Here is a 17,436-nt window from a genome sequence, read left to right as displayed (position 1 = left end):
GAGGAAAAAGTTGTTTTCTGTGCAGTGACAGAGCACTGGAACACATTGCTCAGAGAGGGTGTGGAGTCCCCTCATTCCAAGGATCATCTGGGCACAATCCTGCACCATGTGCTCTGGGATGACCCTGCTGGAGCAAGGAGCTGGGACCAGATCACCTCCAGTGGTTCCTTCCAACCTGCCCCATCCCGTGGCTGACTCTGTGTTATTTATGCAATCCCAGCAGAGATTCCTGAGGGACACCAGGTCTCGCTGCTGTGCCAATGTGAGCTGGAGAGGCACCAGGGGAGGCTGAGATGACCCGCATGGTTTGTGGGACAGACCTCAGTCCTTGTGTGTTTTCATTGCCTTCCCCTTTGAATAACCCCAAATAAACCTGCCATATAATGACTCTGGGATTTCTCCCTTTTTATTACAACTTTTATTTTTTTTGTTGTTGGAAATGTTTATTACGAATCACTAAATTCCATACAGTGCTCCTGATCATTTCACCGTTGCTTTATCTCAGCCCTGAGATTTGTTTTCTCCCAAAAAGGCCTTTTTTGCAGGGCAGAATTCTACACTTTCTGCTTTTCTCTTGAGTATCTCCCATTTCAGTTCAGCAACAATATTCTCCCTGGACCAGTGACAGAGGAAACCAATGATTAGCCAGCAAGCAAAACACTAATTTTTATATTTTTTTCAATCAGAATTAAAACGTTTTAGAGAAGCACATTTAAAAGACAAATAGCACTCTAATTTCCTTACCATCATGGGTGGGAAATTCCAAAATAATCACTATCTATACTGATCTGAATGTGCCTTTAGAGCAACAATCACTACCACATTTGCCAAATGAAGAATGTAGCACAAACATGCCCATGATGATACATTAAGCATTTATAAGAATACAATAATCACTGAAATGATTAAGTTATGATTCCACAAGTTTTTCTGCATTATCTCAGTGTAATATACACAATTGCAGGGTGTTGTATCTGTTTATACACCATAATAAAAACAATCGAATGTTTTTGTTGTCAGGCTGGTTTGCAGCCTGGCCAAAAAATTATATAAACCACTTCCCCACACCCTGGGGTTTCATTAAAAAAAGTTAGGCTACATATACTCCTTTTGATATGCTAATCTATTTTGATTTCTGTTGGTTTTTTACTGGATTGCTGGGGGTACATTTAAATCACACTTTTAAGCTCGTTTCTGCACTCTCGAGGGACAGAGCTTATTTTTTAGTGGCTCCTGAGATTCTCCAATAATTCCATGACTGAAAGAACTGAGATTTCTTTTAGGAAGCACTAAATTCAATAAAAATCATCATAAAATGATAAGTGGTGGAAACCCAGGATTTTCCTCTCTCTTATTTTGGATGGTTTTGCATCTCTTTATGACCTTAACCCTACTGAGAGCTGGATCTGTGAGCACATTAACTCCAGCTACTGCCTTAAATCTAAATCTACCCCCCAAATTGGGCATTAGCTATAATTTAGACTTTGACTGTGATTTACAGACATCACTATTCACCAGGTTTTCCTACAGGGAAAGACACTGAAGACACTGTGAGGACTTTTTGGTGAAGATTTTTCTTGACATCTGTGACTTCTGTCAGGTACCACGTTACCATCAGGATGTTTATTGAATACACTAAGGTATAATTAATTTTTTTGTTTTTAAATTAAACCTGCTAGGAAACACATTTAACATATCAATATTTATATTTATCATCACAAAAAGCTGCCATTAGTTTGAAGAGTCATTAAGGTTACACTTTAATCCCTCCCAGTATGTGGTGTGTTCCCAAATGGAGACTGGAATCACTGGGAGTTGTTTGCTATTCCTCCAGGTCAGGTTATAAACAGAAAGCAGCAGGTTGCAGACTGAAAAGCAACGTGTCAATCCCAATTTATTGGAGTAAATTTGGTGAGGGCAAGGCTATGTATATCCCAGAGTTCCTCAGTTAATCTGGTCAGTGCCAATCTGTCTGAGGGTCCCCAAATCACTGTAATTTAGATGAAGTCAGAGCACTCCAATGTGATGAAGGGCTTTTTGCTTTGGAGCAGCTGCTTCTCACAGATACACACAGACAGCTGGGGTGAACTTTGCTTCTGGAAACAGCACTCCTAAAATAAAATGGAACTTCAAATACCATGCCACCAGTCCTGGGGGGTTTCATCCCCAAATTCATGTCATCTCCCATGGCTGGTTGGGAATACTGGCTAATTGCAAAGTGGTTCTTGGTTAAACTCTGAGTAGTTTGGAGGCAGAGGACATTAATCACCTTTCCAGAAGAAAAAGGAACAAAGAAAAGGACAGCAGTGCAAAAGATACTGAGAATTTAATTTAGCGTTAATTTAGTTTTCATCCCAGGTCATACTCAGGATGGGGAAAGCAAAGGCTTGAGTGCTGGTTACCTGGCCTTGTGCATGAATTACAGGTGCAGTTCTCAACACAAGGTATTTGAAAACAATCCCCAGCCTCCCCTTGTCATTCCAAGCAGGACATATGCTCTAGCAAACACACAGCTCAACCCCCCCAAAATATACCATTTGGTCAGTTTGTTATTTAACCACAGTACTTTCCCTCCCATATTCCCACTCCTGCATCCACTATGCTCGGGAGGAAAACTGTGTGACTGGTAAAAGGATAAAAGAGCAACTCAGAGCAACTCTACTGACAAAATCTTTGCCATGTAAAATTCCAAAGCTCCTTTACATCCCTCAGCTCCCTCCTCTCTCGGCACTAGTTGAGAGAAAAGTTGTCAGAATGTATAAGCAGCCAATTCCCTCCCTCATGCCCACCTACATACTGGAATTCAGTGGAAAACTAAATTAATTCCCCCCTTTGCTGGAGGGAGAGGCACTAGATGGTGCTGTAACATTCACTTTTGCAGGATTTCTCTGGGAGAATTACTCAGCTCTGCTGCACTGGGAGCTTTGGGGGTTCTATTTATAGGGGGATTCACAGCAAACGATGGAAAAGTTTGATCTCAGACCTTCTCCTTTTAAATGAGGGGTCTGTGTGTTTCTACAACACACAGCTTTGACTGGGCTGTTTAAAAAGTAGTCTGTTTAGTCTAATTAAACCAGCAAAAGTCCTGTGTACGTGTGCCATTGATTTCTCTCCTGCCAATAAATTGGCTTGTTATCCACCCAAACCCGCTGCTGTAGGCAGAACAAAGCAATTTGTCCAAGTATTCCAAAATAAAAAGTGACTCCCAACCTTTACAGGGTCTATTCAACACTGACAGGAAGAAAGCAGTTACAGGACAAAAAGAAAATCTGTACTTTGGACGTGAAAAAAGCCAATTACAAAAAATATGTGACACCATTTTCATACCAACAACCAAGCATGTCCACACGGCCAAGGAATTTCCTGGATTTTCAAGTTACCAGTGGAACTTATTACTCCCTTTGTAACCACTTTGTTGCACAAATTAGGGTAATGCAGGTGTTACCTGTCAGTTTAGGTACGCAGCAAACAGGGGAAAATTCCTTTTTCTGACTGTAAAACCAGCCCAGATCCTGAGCTGCCAGCTCTGCTTACACCAGATTTGCCATCCCAAAGCTACTAAACCATCAGAGTCGTCCATTTCAATATTAAATGTACTCTCAGAGAACACAAACCACGTGAGGTGATTCCAAAAGCGTAAAAATCAGTGATGGAGAGAACTATTGTAGAATAAGTGTGGTTGGACCACAGCTGGGGAGTTAAAGAGCAGCAGAGGAGCAGTTTATCCCAAACCAGCTCGTTCTTGCCTCAGTTGGTGTTGTGGTAAGAACAGGGCATATTTATGACTCTCTGCTATCTGCTGGTGACAAAGGAGCAGCTCTGAGTCTGCAGAAGGCTCCAGATAAAGAGCCCATCAGCCAGACATGCCAGTTACTGTGCAGGGAAGCAAACTGTCTTGCCAGGGAACCCTGGCCAAGTAACAAACTGTTTGGCACGTGTGCCAAGCCCATATTCAGCACAAGTGATGGGCAGCGTGGCAGGGAAAGCAAATGGGGCTGTAAACACAAATTTGGTTCAATAAAGGGGGTAGAGAGTGAGGGAAAACTCCATAACACTGGCAGGAAGGGTACAGCAAGTCAAAGAGACCCCATGTCCTTGGAACCTTTAGGAATATTGTCTCTATGTAAATCCAGAGTTCCCAGACACACTCCCAGGCCACCTGGGATGTGTCTGTAGCTTTCAGGTGGAGCTTAGCTCAGACCACTGGTTTAACCTGTAAAGAAGATTTATCAGAGCTAAGGGTTTGATATTTCCTTTAACTGTTTTCCATCACAAAATTTTTGGTTGTCTTTGCATTAACGAGGTTGCAAGATCTTTAACCAGTGTAAACAAGAGTGACTCAGTCACAGAATCATTGGGGTTGGAAAAGACCTCTGAGATCATCGAGTCCAACCTTTGACACCACCTTGTCACCTAGACCATGGCAGTGATCTAAGACTGCATGGACTTCTACCACATATAACATTTCTTTTCCTTTCTCCATCATTCCTGCTGGACCTATCAGCAAGTTCAAGGTATATGTAGTTCATTGTCTCTATACTTCTGGACATTATTGCCCAAGAAGATCCAATTAGTCCTGTCTGAACAGGAGTTTATGTAGAGCTCACTTCAGCAATCCCTACTCACAGTGGGAGCACTGTCACTTTTATACATGTATATATTAACCAGCAGAGACAAATTGTTCCCATATATTATGTAAAATAATGTAAATGGGTTTATATACATTTAGATGGAGGTAGTTTGTTCATAAATCTCACTTCAGTTAAAAATACAGAGTACTTAGTGTGAGTTAAAAGTCCTGTTTTCCTTTCTGTGTGTATTTAGAGCGTGCTGCCTCCGTTATCCATGCAGGAAAATCACTCGGCGCTCAGGGAGCTTCAAGGAAGTTAATATGGCAACATTTACAACAATATTGTCCTTAATCCTGGGGAATTTATCTTGGAAGTTTGTCTGCAGTTTGTCTTGGGGAAGAAGGCCAGTAACCTCAGCAGATGATGGCAGTGAAAATGTATCACTGAGCCAGGGTTAAACATTGAGAAAGAGGCACAGCAAAGGCTTGGAAATCAAGACCTTTTTGGTTTTGTCTTTTTATCACACCTTAGTAGAGACTGAGCACACTGTCTTTGCAGGCTGCTTACTTAGGTTTTCTCCATTTCTTGGGCTGAAAGATCATTCCCCAACTTTTTCAGCAGTGGCACTGAGTGTTGCATCACTGCAGAGATGGTGAAAAAAATATGTGCTACGATGTAATGGACATAAACTGCTTATAATGGACATAAATGCCAAACTGCTGGGTTTCTGCCTGGGAGGGCAGAGGAACAGAGGAACAGGCAATGCTCTTATGCTTTTGGAGTTCTTGTTTTCACTGAGTCACAGAACGGTTTGGGTTGGAAGGAACCTTAATAATCATCCATTTCCACCCCCTGCCAGGGGCACGGACACCTTCCATTAGCCCAGGTTGCTCCAGGCCCCGTCCAACCTGGCCTTGATGTCCCACATTTCAGCCAAGCAGATCACTGACCATCCCAGTCCCATTCTGGAGGCATTTCCCAGAGCCTACATCCCCTTGGAACAGCCAAGTCCTTTCACAAGGGTCATTACACCTTGCAGATTCCCCAACTGCCCCATGTTTAAAATCCATCCAGCTGCCAGTTTTGTCTCTGCTGGAAGGAGAGAAGGGATCCTGCTGCCAGCTGTGTGGAAAGCTCTGTCAGATAACCTCTCTCATGTACAAAGCGACTCACAGAGTAGAATTTTCTCTTTCCCAGCATAACCAGCACATTGAGGGGATTCCTCTACCTGAGAGAACCTCCCAGGGAAACACTGAACTGAGTAACAGCTTAAAGGACTTCGGATAAAGCGACAGTGAAGAGCCCCACTGGGAATGGGAGGGAAATAATAGTTCAGAAACATGGAAATTCTCACTCTGCACAAGATGTTTCAGGAATTTATCAGTGCCTTCTGAGTACCACCTGGATATTTAGCTGGCATCAAATCAGCTCTCAACGGAGAGTTTTGTTGTGTCTGTGTGTTCTGAGAGGTAAAAATAACGCACTAATCACATTTTAAGCTGTTATCTAATTGCAGAGAACATAGCAGTGCAGAAATTCAGTCCTCAGAGTTATCACACCAAGTTTTCACCTTGTTTAAGGGCAGATGTACACATATTCCAAAAAGAAACAGATGTTTTCAAACCATCACAGCTCCTTCCTAGGGGTAATTACCTGTAAATAGTGAGGTTATTAATGCTATTAGTTGAATATCATTGTCTTCCAAGCATGACAAATTCATCAAAGTAGAAGTTCTAGCACAGGAGTCCCACCTAGGATTAATCTCCTCCAATGACGGAGTGTTTAAGGAGATTTTTCAGCAATAGATCATATTTTGTGGGCCATTCACCAAACAGTTGATTTCCTCCAATGTTCCGAATCACTGGAAGCTCCACATTTTACAACACTAACACCACTCCAAATTTGTCACTGATTTCACGCTTCACAGGTTTTAAGAGTCTAAAGGAGCCAACAAACTGTTCCACAAGGAACTGACCTTCATTTAATGACCTGTCATAGTCAATGGCAAATAAGAATAGGAACAACCAAATTGAGATACAGATTTTTAAACTCAAATTGCCAGGTAAATAATCATTTTTTCCCCTTTTTTAGTCATTCTATTTCATGTAAATCAAATATTGTAGAGTTCAAATATAATACATACAACTCAGCATATTCTCTTCAGAGTGTTTTTTAAATAATGTATTTTGTACCTGTAATTTTTTTGGCATTTAGTTACACTACAATGGAGGCCAATTCATTTTGTCCTTGCCTAAATTTCTGAAAATTCAATTAGTCCATTAATCTTATATTACTAATGTGGACATACAAACAATTTACTAATGGCTTTTGGATGGAAAATTGGATGATTTCTCTCATTTTAAATTTCCTATTGTTTTGTTAAAGAATCTCCCCACCCATTCCATGTTATGGAAAGCAAATCTAAGGCACAAAAGGCGTGAGACTGCTGGGAATTAATTTCCAAAGTCAGGTAAAATGTCATTCCATTGTTCTTTTAAAAATCATCCCCCTAGCACCTGTAACATGAGGAAATGAAAAATGGGAGAGCCTATTAAGCTAAATGGCCTTTTGGAAGGCTGGAGCAAAAGCTTTACAAATGATGTATTGAGGGAGGGCAGCTAAATGCTGTGTTTTCTGTGGTTTCTTTATGTTTTGTTCCTCCCCCAGATAAGTAGGGATTGAAATAAAAAGAGGCCTGGCTAGATGTGTTTTCACTGCCTCGATCATTAGGGTCTGACACTGAACTGGAAGAAGACCAGCCATCAAAGGCAAAATGGAATAATTCCCTTTTAATGCCTTATTTATTGGGATCTGAAGAAGGCTGGGTTAGAGAAAAGGAGCCTTGTGTCCCCTGAGAGCATCTAATTGTGCTCAGCCCCGCCAGCGAGAGGAACGAGAATCAATATTGCACCGGAGACGCCTTCCCTGCTTCCTTCAGATGTTTGTAGCTCATAAGGAAAAGGCACTTTGTGCAGAAGTATTCTGGGGACACAGCGGGATTTTAACCCTGGCATCCAGGAACACAGGTCCAGGAAGTTGCTGGTAATTCCCAGGTTTCCATGTCAGAAACACTCCGAGTGCTCTGCTGTTGGTTTGCTCTGTCTCAAGTGCTTGGTGCCCTAAGACCCACTGGGGTAACTGGTTTTAGCACAAACATCGGTGGTTTCCCAGTGCATCCACTCTCTTGCTCTTTCCAACTGTTTTATTTTTGGGAGTAGTTTTGCAACATGTCTCAATAAAGCTTCTAAAAGCAATGGATTCAGGGGTATTTTTAAGGACAAGCTCCTTTCATTTCCAAACCTGAGAGACCTCCTTCCATCTTCTTAGAACGGGTCAGAAAGGGACAAACTGTACGTGAAGCAGCTTTGCTGATCTTAAGGCATCTGGGAGCTACTTTCCAAGGGAAATTCCAGCTGGCAACTACTGTAAGAGTCTGAGTTCCAAGCTCCATCAGAATGTACAAGTGGATTGGAAACAAGATGAAAATGGTAGTCCAGTGTTATTTAAATTTAGCCAAAACAATGCAGTTCTGCATTCCATGATCATTTAAATGTATCCTCTCTTCATCCACTGGCTCTTGGAGCAAACACCATGTGCAAACAAAGCTGCCCTTTCCTCAGAGCTGGGAAAAGTGACATTCCAACAAGGAAACTGCACAAGAACACTGAGATAGCACCAGATTTTTAAAGCAAATCCCTACCTGAGACATACAGAAGAAATCCAGGGGATTACTAGTGAGAAATAAAAGGAAACACATTCCAGAGCAGTGCTGCTCCAAAGGATGGGAAATGCTGTTGTTGAACCAACTCTGTTCCCCAATTACCTGAATAAAAAGGATTCAGCCAAAGGACTCTACATAAGACAACTCTATCTTCTGAAACAGAATCAAAGGCAAAGAATCTATTCCATTGACAAAATAATTAAATCATTAATAACTGCATGCATATAAATTTGGGACTGAATGATATCAATTAAATTCAATTAACATCTGTGCAATGCTTTGAGGACATAAAACGTCATGTAACTCTAAAGAATTCTTAGAATTAATCCTATTAATCCTATTTTTAGGATTTATTAATCCTAAAACAGTTTTTGCTGCCTTAGCACACTGCTAATGTGAAAATCACCATAAGCAAAGGCAGGGGTACTCCAAAGATTTAGGGTGGCTGGTAATGCTTTTGTATGAAAACCTAAGGGTTTTTTCCATGGAATCAAGTTCCACTTGAAACTGGCAGTTATAGGCAAATCAATATTGATGACATTTTAAAAATAACCATATTCTCTGTATCACTATTGATTTCAGCAGGAGTGACTAAAGAAAGGATATACATAAATATACCAAAAAGAGAAGGATTGGATATTAATGTAATCTTTTATCATCGTAGGCACTAACATGGCTGCAAAGTATTGATTACCTTAAAAGCCCCTAATAACTAAAGAACTATTGACTTAATATTTTTCTCTAATCCTCCATGAAATTTTACAGTAAGTCCTGATGTATTTTCTGTTAAAGAGTTTTAGGGCTGAACTATATCATGTACTTATCTGAAGTGTCAGCTCTGGGGCTTCCACTGCAGCTGATGAGAGCTCTGGAAAAGGTGAGTTATAACTCCCAAGATTTAAGGATGGTTTCAGGGACTCTGGAAATAGATACATCTTCCACTGTATATTATTCCATAGCTTTTGTCTTTTAAATAATCTTTCTAATTAGGGAATAATTTAATATAAATTTATTCAGTGGAAAGAAGGGTTCTGTTCATAATTACTCAAGTACAGCTGTTCAGAAAATTCCCTCATCGTTGTATGAGTGTCTCAACAGCCTTTTTTATTGCTGCCTATTTTCCCATCACTAACACACTCATTGTCTGGTTTTCTAAAACTCCAGTGAGTGGTACTGATCAAACTTGAATGAGGGAATAGTGAAAGAAAACCTACCCAAACATCTGAACTCCTCTGATCCCTTAAAAGTGAGTGGATAACCTACTCCCAACCCATGGGCAGAAACACCTTCTACCAGACGAGGTTGCTCCAAGCCCCGTCCAACCCGGCCTGGGACATTTCCAGAAATCCAGGGGCAGCCACAGCTTCTCTGGGGAACCTGTGCCAGGGCCTCCCACCCTCCCAGGGAGGAATTCCTTCCTAATATCCAGTCTGAATCTACCCTCTTTCAGCTTAAAGCCACTCCCCCTCATCTTCTCTAGATCCTGGCCCCCGAGATCCTGAATTGTCATGGAGCAACTGGAGAGCTTCTCACCTCGAGTCACGTTTGGTTTGGGTTCAAACCAAGCAGCCAAGAGGTTTCCAGCCCCCTTGGATGCTCCTGAGGCCCCTTTGCACTGTGGTTCTCCTGATGTGTCTCTAATATCCCATTCCTAACCCGTTCAAATCTATCCAGCCCTTCCACCCCTATAAACCTCACCTCGGTCCAAACTGCTGATACAGAGAAAAGCTTTGCTCACCCTCAGCAATTCCCCTGAGCCAAATTTTATCCATTCCAAGCATATTTACAGAAATACCTTCAAGATTTTACTACCAGAATTACAAGAACATCTCTTTGCTTTTTCCAAAAAGATTACAGACTTTTAGATTAAGCATTAGTAGCAGAAATAGTATAGAAAGAGAGGTGATATTATAGAGCTCCTTCTGCCTGACATCCTCATATCACCTAAAGTCACATTTCCCAAGATCTCTTCATAGAGGGAAGGTGATACATAATGTGATCCAGCAAAGAACAGACTGTTTTTCCCTTGCCTCCAGTAAAATAAGGACTTTGCTTGATCCCATGAGTTACATCTAATCCTTAGTGATTGGTTTGGGCTCAATCCTATAATCACTTATTTATGGGACTGTCTTTATTATAGGAGCAGCCTCATTAAAACAAATGGGTTGGTTATTCATGTTTTCTTTGAAGGGCTCCTCAAAGCCATTTAAGCCCCCAAGTCCTATTTAAGCCCTGCTTTCCCCTGGGTCTTCCCAGCCCTCTGGAAGGGTTTGGGATCACCTCCATCACAGGCTGGGAGCATCCCAGCGAGGAGGGGACGTGCTGGGAGCTCACAGCCTCCCTCACACCGAGGGCAGCTGGCCCTAGAGCTCTGCCCTTAGAGGAGTCAGAGCACAGCACTAATTATTTTAATGACTGGAAATGAACTGTGAATTCCTTAAGAGCCATTGAAGCAAAACATTTTCAGTCGATCTCCCCCCATTAATACCAGAGCACTGGAGATTGCTCATATCTTTAATAAGATGAAGTACATCTGCTGGATTTCCCTAGTTAATATTAGGCCAAGTGTTAAAATATCAAACCTTTAGATGTAATAAAGGAAAGGGATAAAAAAAAAAAAAAAAAAAAAAGAAAAAGAAAAAAAGAAAAAAACTCACAACATCTGAGCTGTGCTGAGCTGGAGTGTTTGTGTCCATCAGTGCATCCCCAAGGAGACCTGGAAGGGAATGAGTCCAGGGCTACCCTGCTCCTCCTGCAGCACCCAAGTGGTCTTGGGATGCCCAGGCAGCTCTGTGGGCTGTGGGACAGTGTGGGATGCAGGATGCTCTGTGGGATGCAGGACAGTGTGGGATGCAGGATGCTCTGTGGGATGCAGGACAGTGTGGGATGCAGGATGCTCTGTGGGATGCAGGACAGTGTGGGATGCAGGATGCTCTGTGGGATGCAGGATGCTCTGCTGCACAGGGCCCGGGTGTGTGTCTGGCTCTGCACTTTGTCATCTCCAGACCAGCAGTTATTCCTCTCTCCCTGTTTGGTTATTCCTGCTCTAACTACATTGTTCATTGCTGATTTGCTTTTTCTTTGTATATCCAAGGAAATGCAAATATGGAATTTAATCAGCAAGATGAGACACGACAGCCAGTGTTTGCCAAACAGTTTAGTAAGCCTGAGCTCCTCCATTAGAGACAGAAGTTGCAGCAGCTTTAACAGACAATTTTCAGGCAGCTCTGACCATCCATGCAGAAAGAAATCACCTAAAATCATGATTCATTTTTTAAAATGCTGCCTGAGCTCGAGTCCCTTAAAAATAAAAATGTCATTACTAATTCAGGGATGTTTTCATTCAGTCACAAGTGCTGGCATGCAAGTGTGGCACACGCAGACATTAACAGCCCTCAGCCCTGTGCTTGGGGTCCAGAGCTGCCTCCAGTGCCCTGGCAGAGCAGCCCTGGACAGGGAGACCTCATCCAGCCTCTCTAAGAGCAGGGCAGAGCCATCCAGTGCCATTAACTGCTCTTTTCCATGTGGAAGCAGCATAATGTGGATCAGATTGCAAAAGGAGCTGAGATTAAACACAGCTTTTAGTGGCTCTGCAAACACATCTGGGAAAAACATCCGTGCATTCACCACTAAATTAACTCCTCATTTTTTGCCAATATGGCCCTGCTTGCATTCTGCCACAGCTCTGGCTCTGCAGATGCCTTCCTTCAGTGCTGGAGCTCCTTACTTCAGGAATAGATGCCCATTTTTGCTGTCAGGCATAAAATGGAGCAGAAGGATTTTCACGGTGCTCAGACTGATGCTCCTGACTGTGGGTGATGCCAACCAGAACCCTCCACCTCAAAGGTTGGAGCCCACGTGCCACAGCCTGGCTTCAGGTCTGTGATCAGCAAAGAAGTCAAGGCATTGAGTCTCTTCTCTTCCTTGCTCCAGGAATCCTTTGAGGAGATTGTGTTCCTCAAACTCGCTCATTATTGGAATGGATTTAGCTCAGTTCATCTCAAGGGCTCTTCTTGGGAAAGGCCACAGACTCAAGTGTGATCCATTTGATAACAGGCTTGGAAGAGGTTGCCCAGAGAAGGTGCCCCATCCCTGGAAGTGTCCAAAGCCAGGATGGACGGGGCTTGGAGCAACCTGGGCTAGTGGAAGGTGTCCCTGCCCTTGGCAGGAGGTGGAATGAGATGTTCTTTACAGTCCCTTCCAAACCAAACCATTCTGTGATTCTGTGCTAAGTGACCCCACAGTCTTTCTCCTCCCTGATTACACATCTGCTCAAACTCTCTTGGCAAGAATATTCAAAATGAACAATCAGGAAGAAGGGCATTTCTCCAGTGCTGATATTCCCTTTACCAGCACTCAGCCCTCTGCTGCAGAGCACAGTGGCCGTGGGGGTCCATGTGAGCACACAGAGCCCTCTGCAATGGCACCAGAATCTGTCACACAGGTTCTGAGCACCCTGTAACAACAAACCTACCCGTTTTAGTGAGAAAGCATCAGTGAGAACCCTCTGTGGGGGTGCACTGCCCTTCCTGTGCCTGCCCAGGGCTGTGCTCAGCCTCTGCAGGGACCCCCAGAGCAGAACTGAGCCCCTACAGCCACGTTCTCTGTGTTTTTAACCACTGAATAATTTAACATCCTAGTTCTGTTACTGCAATAGGATTGTTTAGCTCACATCACTCTGATAGGTTTCATTCCTTAAATTCAGCTGGGCCTGCTGGCTGATTCCAGAACAGGGAATCCTCCAGCCCGTCTCCCACCACTGTTCCAGCATCCCAGCTCCCAAACTTGTCTCTTTGATGGAAATAATCATATTTCATAGTCACTGCTACCTCCTCTGCCCCCTCTGGGCTGCTGAGCATCCGACTGACCCCTGCAGTGCCTTTGCTTAGGCAGCCAAAAATCCCAGGGATTTGGAACAGGAGTGCAATACTTTCTCCTTGCAAATATTGCTGTGTGTGCGACAGGAGAGCAGCTCATTCCCTGGCCGTGCCCATCGCTCACAGGGGGAACTCAGAAACCAAAACCAAGATGAATTTCCTTCCAGTAATTTTCCTTTTGCCCATTATTGCCTGCACAATGCACCATAACTGCACATTTCTTTTGTGGCTCAGATAGAAAGAATTGTTTAGCTGTTTATTAAACAACAGGGTTGAATGAAACCAGTCACATTATGTTGTCTGGAATATGGGAGTTAATTGGAAGACACGATGATTTACTCAAGTTGGAAATACCAAATGGGGTTGGGAGTAAGTTAATGGCAACCAGGATCAGAATGGGACTGTGGAAAACGGAAATTTTATTTTAATTCCTGCTGAAGTACTTTTGTAAATGAGTTTGCTCTGCCTCGCTGTGAGAGGGTTAGCACAGCTTGCTCTGCCATTACATATTTAAATGTTATCCAAGGGTACATTAAATACAGTGACCAGATCACATTCATCAGCAACTTCCTTTCCTAAATAAAACACCAGGGAGGAGAGTGTGGCAACTGGGGGGAATCTCCTGGACAATGAACACCCAGCACAGCCAGTGCTGGGAAGCTGAGGAGCACCCCCAGCACTCCCCCATCCCTTCCTCTGCTCCCCAGAGCACTCACACAAGGGTTTGGATCATGTAAACCCAAAATGTCAACCCTGTCGTTTCAGAAAAGCCAGTGTGGCATTTTCAGAGGGTGTTTCCACCTCTGCCTGTTGTGCCTGCACTAATTGCTGGTGCTGGGGGGGATTTTTTCGGTACAAGAGGCACATCTGCAGAAAATGCCACGTGTTTATTCCCTAGAATGAAGACAAATAACAGGAAGGGCTCCAAATGCTCTCAGCAGCAGTGGAATAACTCCACAATAGCCCACGGAGCCCAATGAATGTCTCACAAAGCTCGAGCAGGATTTATACTGCACATGGAAATGGAAATGTGGGCCATTAACAGGAAAGCTCCAGTTGGGGAAAGGAGAGGAAAATGGTGCTTTTCCCACTGAAATGCTTTTTGAGGGGGTTGCCAAGAGCCCAAAGTGCCAAAGCCAGGCAGGCAGCAGATGGTGTGGGGTGCATCACTTGGGCTTCACGCTCCTGAGACGGGCAGAGGCTTCGATAAATTGGAAGCATTGTTGGGAAATGGTAGGAAAAGGGCTGCTGTTTATTTTCAGTATCTGAGGAGTATTTCCTGCAGTGGAGGGTAATGAAAAAAGAGAACAACAGAAAGTTGTCCCTTTACAGAGAGGATGCAAAGCTGGGATGCTCCATTCACCATGTCTTGCCTCAAAGGACCTTCAAAGGCCACATTTGTTTTATCCCAGTTCCTTTCCAAGGGCACAGAACTCAGCTCTCCTGGCTTTTTTTCACCAGAAAAGCACAGAATTTTTGCAAAGACATTTTTGTTGCTATCAAGAGATGGTCAAATTCCCCCATCCCATCACGCCAGGAAATACAATCGTTTCCTCAGCAACTTCTCATCCTCCTCCTCTCCCATGGAAGAGCCAACCTCCTCCTCCTCCTCCCTCCTCTTTCTCCTCTTCCATGAAAGACAAGGCACCAGCTGGCATTAAGCAAAAAAAGCCCATTTCCTCTCCCCTCCTCCCCACCATAACATTTACAAGCTTCAATTTTCCTTGTGTTTTCCACCCCCAGTTTGGAGGAGCCTCTTGCTGGCCACGGGCACACCACCTGCCCTGGGAGCTGGGGACAGTCCCAGGAGCTGCTGATCTCTGGGCACAGAGGTTAATCCAGTTGGCACAAACTGATCAGATCCTCTCAGAATTTTATTACAACCTTTTTTCCCCTCCCCTTCATTTCTTTTTACATCTCTCTCCCACTGATCCCTTAATCCTTGCCCTCAGCAGGTTGGTTTTTGTTTATCTAAACATCTCCTGCCATTGCCTAATATTCCCTTCCAAACATTTGGCTTCTCCTGCCCTTCCTTAGCATAAACCAGCCCAGGACTAAATCCCATTGCAGTCCTTTCAGTAACATCTGCTTACTTTACTCCAGTTGCTCTTCCACAAAGTATTTCCAAACAATCCAGTATTTTGCTCCTCTGATGAACCCAGAGCTCACCGAGCTCTGCTTGAGGCATCTGAGTTTACAATAGGTTTAAAGATCACACCTTTCTAGAAGCACCAGCTCTTACACCACTAGAAATTAAAATCATTAACATCTTTTTGGATTATTTTGCCCTCAGGCAAAAGCAGGCTGCTGTTGCAAGGGAGTCATTCCTGAGCTATTGCTCTCTGCTTGTTCCTCCACAAGGACAGAGTTAAAAAAAATACTTTGCAATGCTATAAGCTTAAAATATGTGAAAAAAGGGAAAAATAACAAGTCTGAAACATTTGCAAGTGAAAACACATCATGCAATTCAAATTCCTTTAGAATTTACAAAGCAGAGAAGTTGTCAAGTGTCAGTCCAAATTTTTCCTTACAGTTCGTGCTTTTCACCCTCCCTTTCAAACCTCCCCCCAGACTCCCAGTTCACGTGGCAGTGGGAGCACAGTGAGCATGAATCCCCCTCCAGCAGCACCAGCTCCCTCCTGGAGTGACCAAAAGAGGGAACTGTGGCTTCAGAGCCCTCATTGATCCCCTCCACCTAAAGGACAAAGTGCCCTTGGACTGAAACGGGACACGGCCACACTGGTTTGAGGGAGGATCTGTAATTTCAGGAAGCATAATCTCAGATAACAAGGTTTTACAGGGATCTAAGTAATTCCTGAAATCATATCTCCTGCATTGCAAAGTCCCCTCCATCAATCTGTGTCAGCCCCTTGGCTCCCTCTCCCATTAGGACTGTGAATTCAGTGGTGCTGCAACGCTGCTGCTCCAGTGCTTGGCTTCCTGTCAGGCAGCAGTTCTGGAAAAGCTGGAACTCTGGCTGCTGTGCTGAATGGCTGAATGACACACAGTGTCCAGGACCACCTTGCTCCTCCTTTGCCACGTCCCCTCCTCCTTGCTCAGAACTGCTTCCAACAACCATCAGCCCAACAACCACTGGTACCCTCCAAATACTGAGAATCACAGAATCCCGGGATGGTTTGGGTTGGAAGGGACCTTAAAGCTCATCCAGTGCCACCCCCTGCCATGGGCAGGGACACCTTCCACCAGCCCAGGATGCTCCAAGCCCTGTCCAACCTGACCTTGGACACTTCCAGGGATCCAGGGGCAGCTTCTCTGGGCAATCTCCTTTATAGATCCCTTTTGCAAACCAAGGATCTCTGTGAGTGTTCACTCCTTTTTCCTGATTTTTCTAATTGATCAACACTAACCAGCAAAGATATAAGACCCTAAACCACTTTGGCCATCACCTTTTGGAACCTTTGCACCCCTGCAAACACCATCTTCTGCTTAAGCACAGAGGAGCAGGTGGTGGTTGGGGCTGAGCTGGGCAACAACTGCAGAGGACACTGTACAGAGCTGGAGATGCCTGAGGAGCTGAGAGAGACCTTCAGGCAGAGTTTGGTGGTTGGCACTGAAGGGCACAAAGAGTGAGTGCCCCAGAAAAGCCCTGTGAGGCTGTGGAAGGGTGGAGATGCTGTGCAAGGCCTGGGGGAGTCGTGGGGTTTGAGGAGAAAATTGCTGGAGGGGTGTTACTACTTTCATGCATGAATATATTAACCTAGTTTCCAGGCAATTCCTGGATTTATACTTGGGAAAAAATATTGTAATGCCTTCTCAGAACACACTCTGGAGGAGGGAAATGGGGTTTTCTATGTCAAGTAGGTCCCTTTTCAGTCACAACCATTTGAACACAGTTTAGCAGCATATATACAAAACAAACCCAGCCAGGCAGCTCCAAAGCTCATCCATCTACTCCTGATTAGTTCAACAACACTCCCATCCCTGAATCACTTCAGATACAAAGGAATGCCTTCCCTGCCTCCTAAATTTCACCTATTCTAAGAACTATTGAGTGAGACCCCGGGATTCAGCAGGATGTCTGTCAGCACATCGATCGGGCTTTGCCTGGCAGGGCACTTTGTGAGCAGCCAGTTCCTCCTGATGTTCCCTGTTAACCACACTGGGAATTCCCAGGCAATTTCCAGCCCTGCTCTTTCCAACCTGCTCCACAAGTCACTGGGCTCCCCACAGCTCCCAGTTCCCAATGCTGGGCTGTTGAGCACAAAACAAAACTGTTCTGTGCCCTGATCAACATGGGCTGGTGGGA

The 17,436-nt window shown here is 44.0% G+C and overlaps 1 long non-coding RNA gene across 1 annotated transcript in view; it reads right to left on the bottom strand.

Annotated features, from left to right (window-relative positions):
• Positions 1-5,751: 5,751 nt before the first annotated feature.
• Positions 5,752-17,436, bottom strand: part of LOC116792507 — a 34,364-nt gene continuing 22,679 nt past the window's right edge. Inside the window, exon 5 of the long non-coding RNA XR_004359153.1 lies at positions 5,752-6,224. This is a non-coding gene — a long non-coding RNA (uncharacterized LOC116792507). The remainder of the gene's footprint in view (positions 6,225-17,436) is intronic.

This window comes from Chiroxiphia lanceolata, chromosome 11 (genome assembly GCF_009829145.1).
Source record: "Chiroxiphia lanceolata isolate bChiLan1 chromosome 11, bChiLan1.pri, whole genome shotgun sequence".
NCBI lineage: Eukaryota > Metazoa > Chordata > Aves > Passeriformes > Pipridae > Chiroxiphia > Chiroxiphia lanceolata.
The sequence above is the reverse complement of the archived record's forward strand: the minus strand, read 5'-3'. Positions and strand labels throughout refer to the sequence as shown.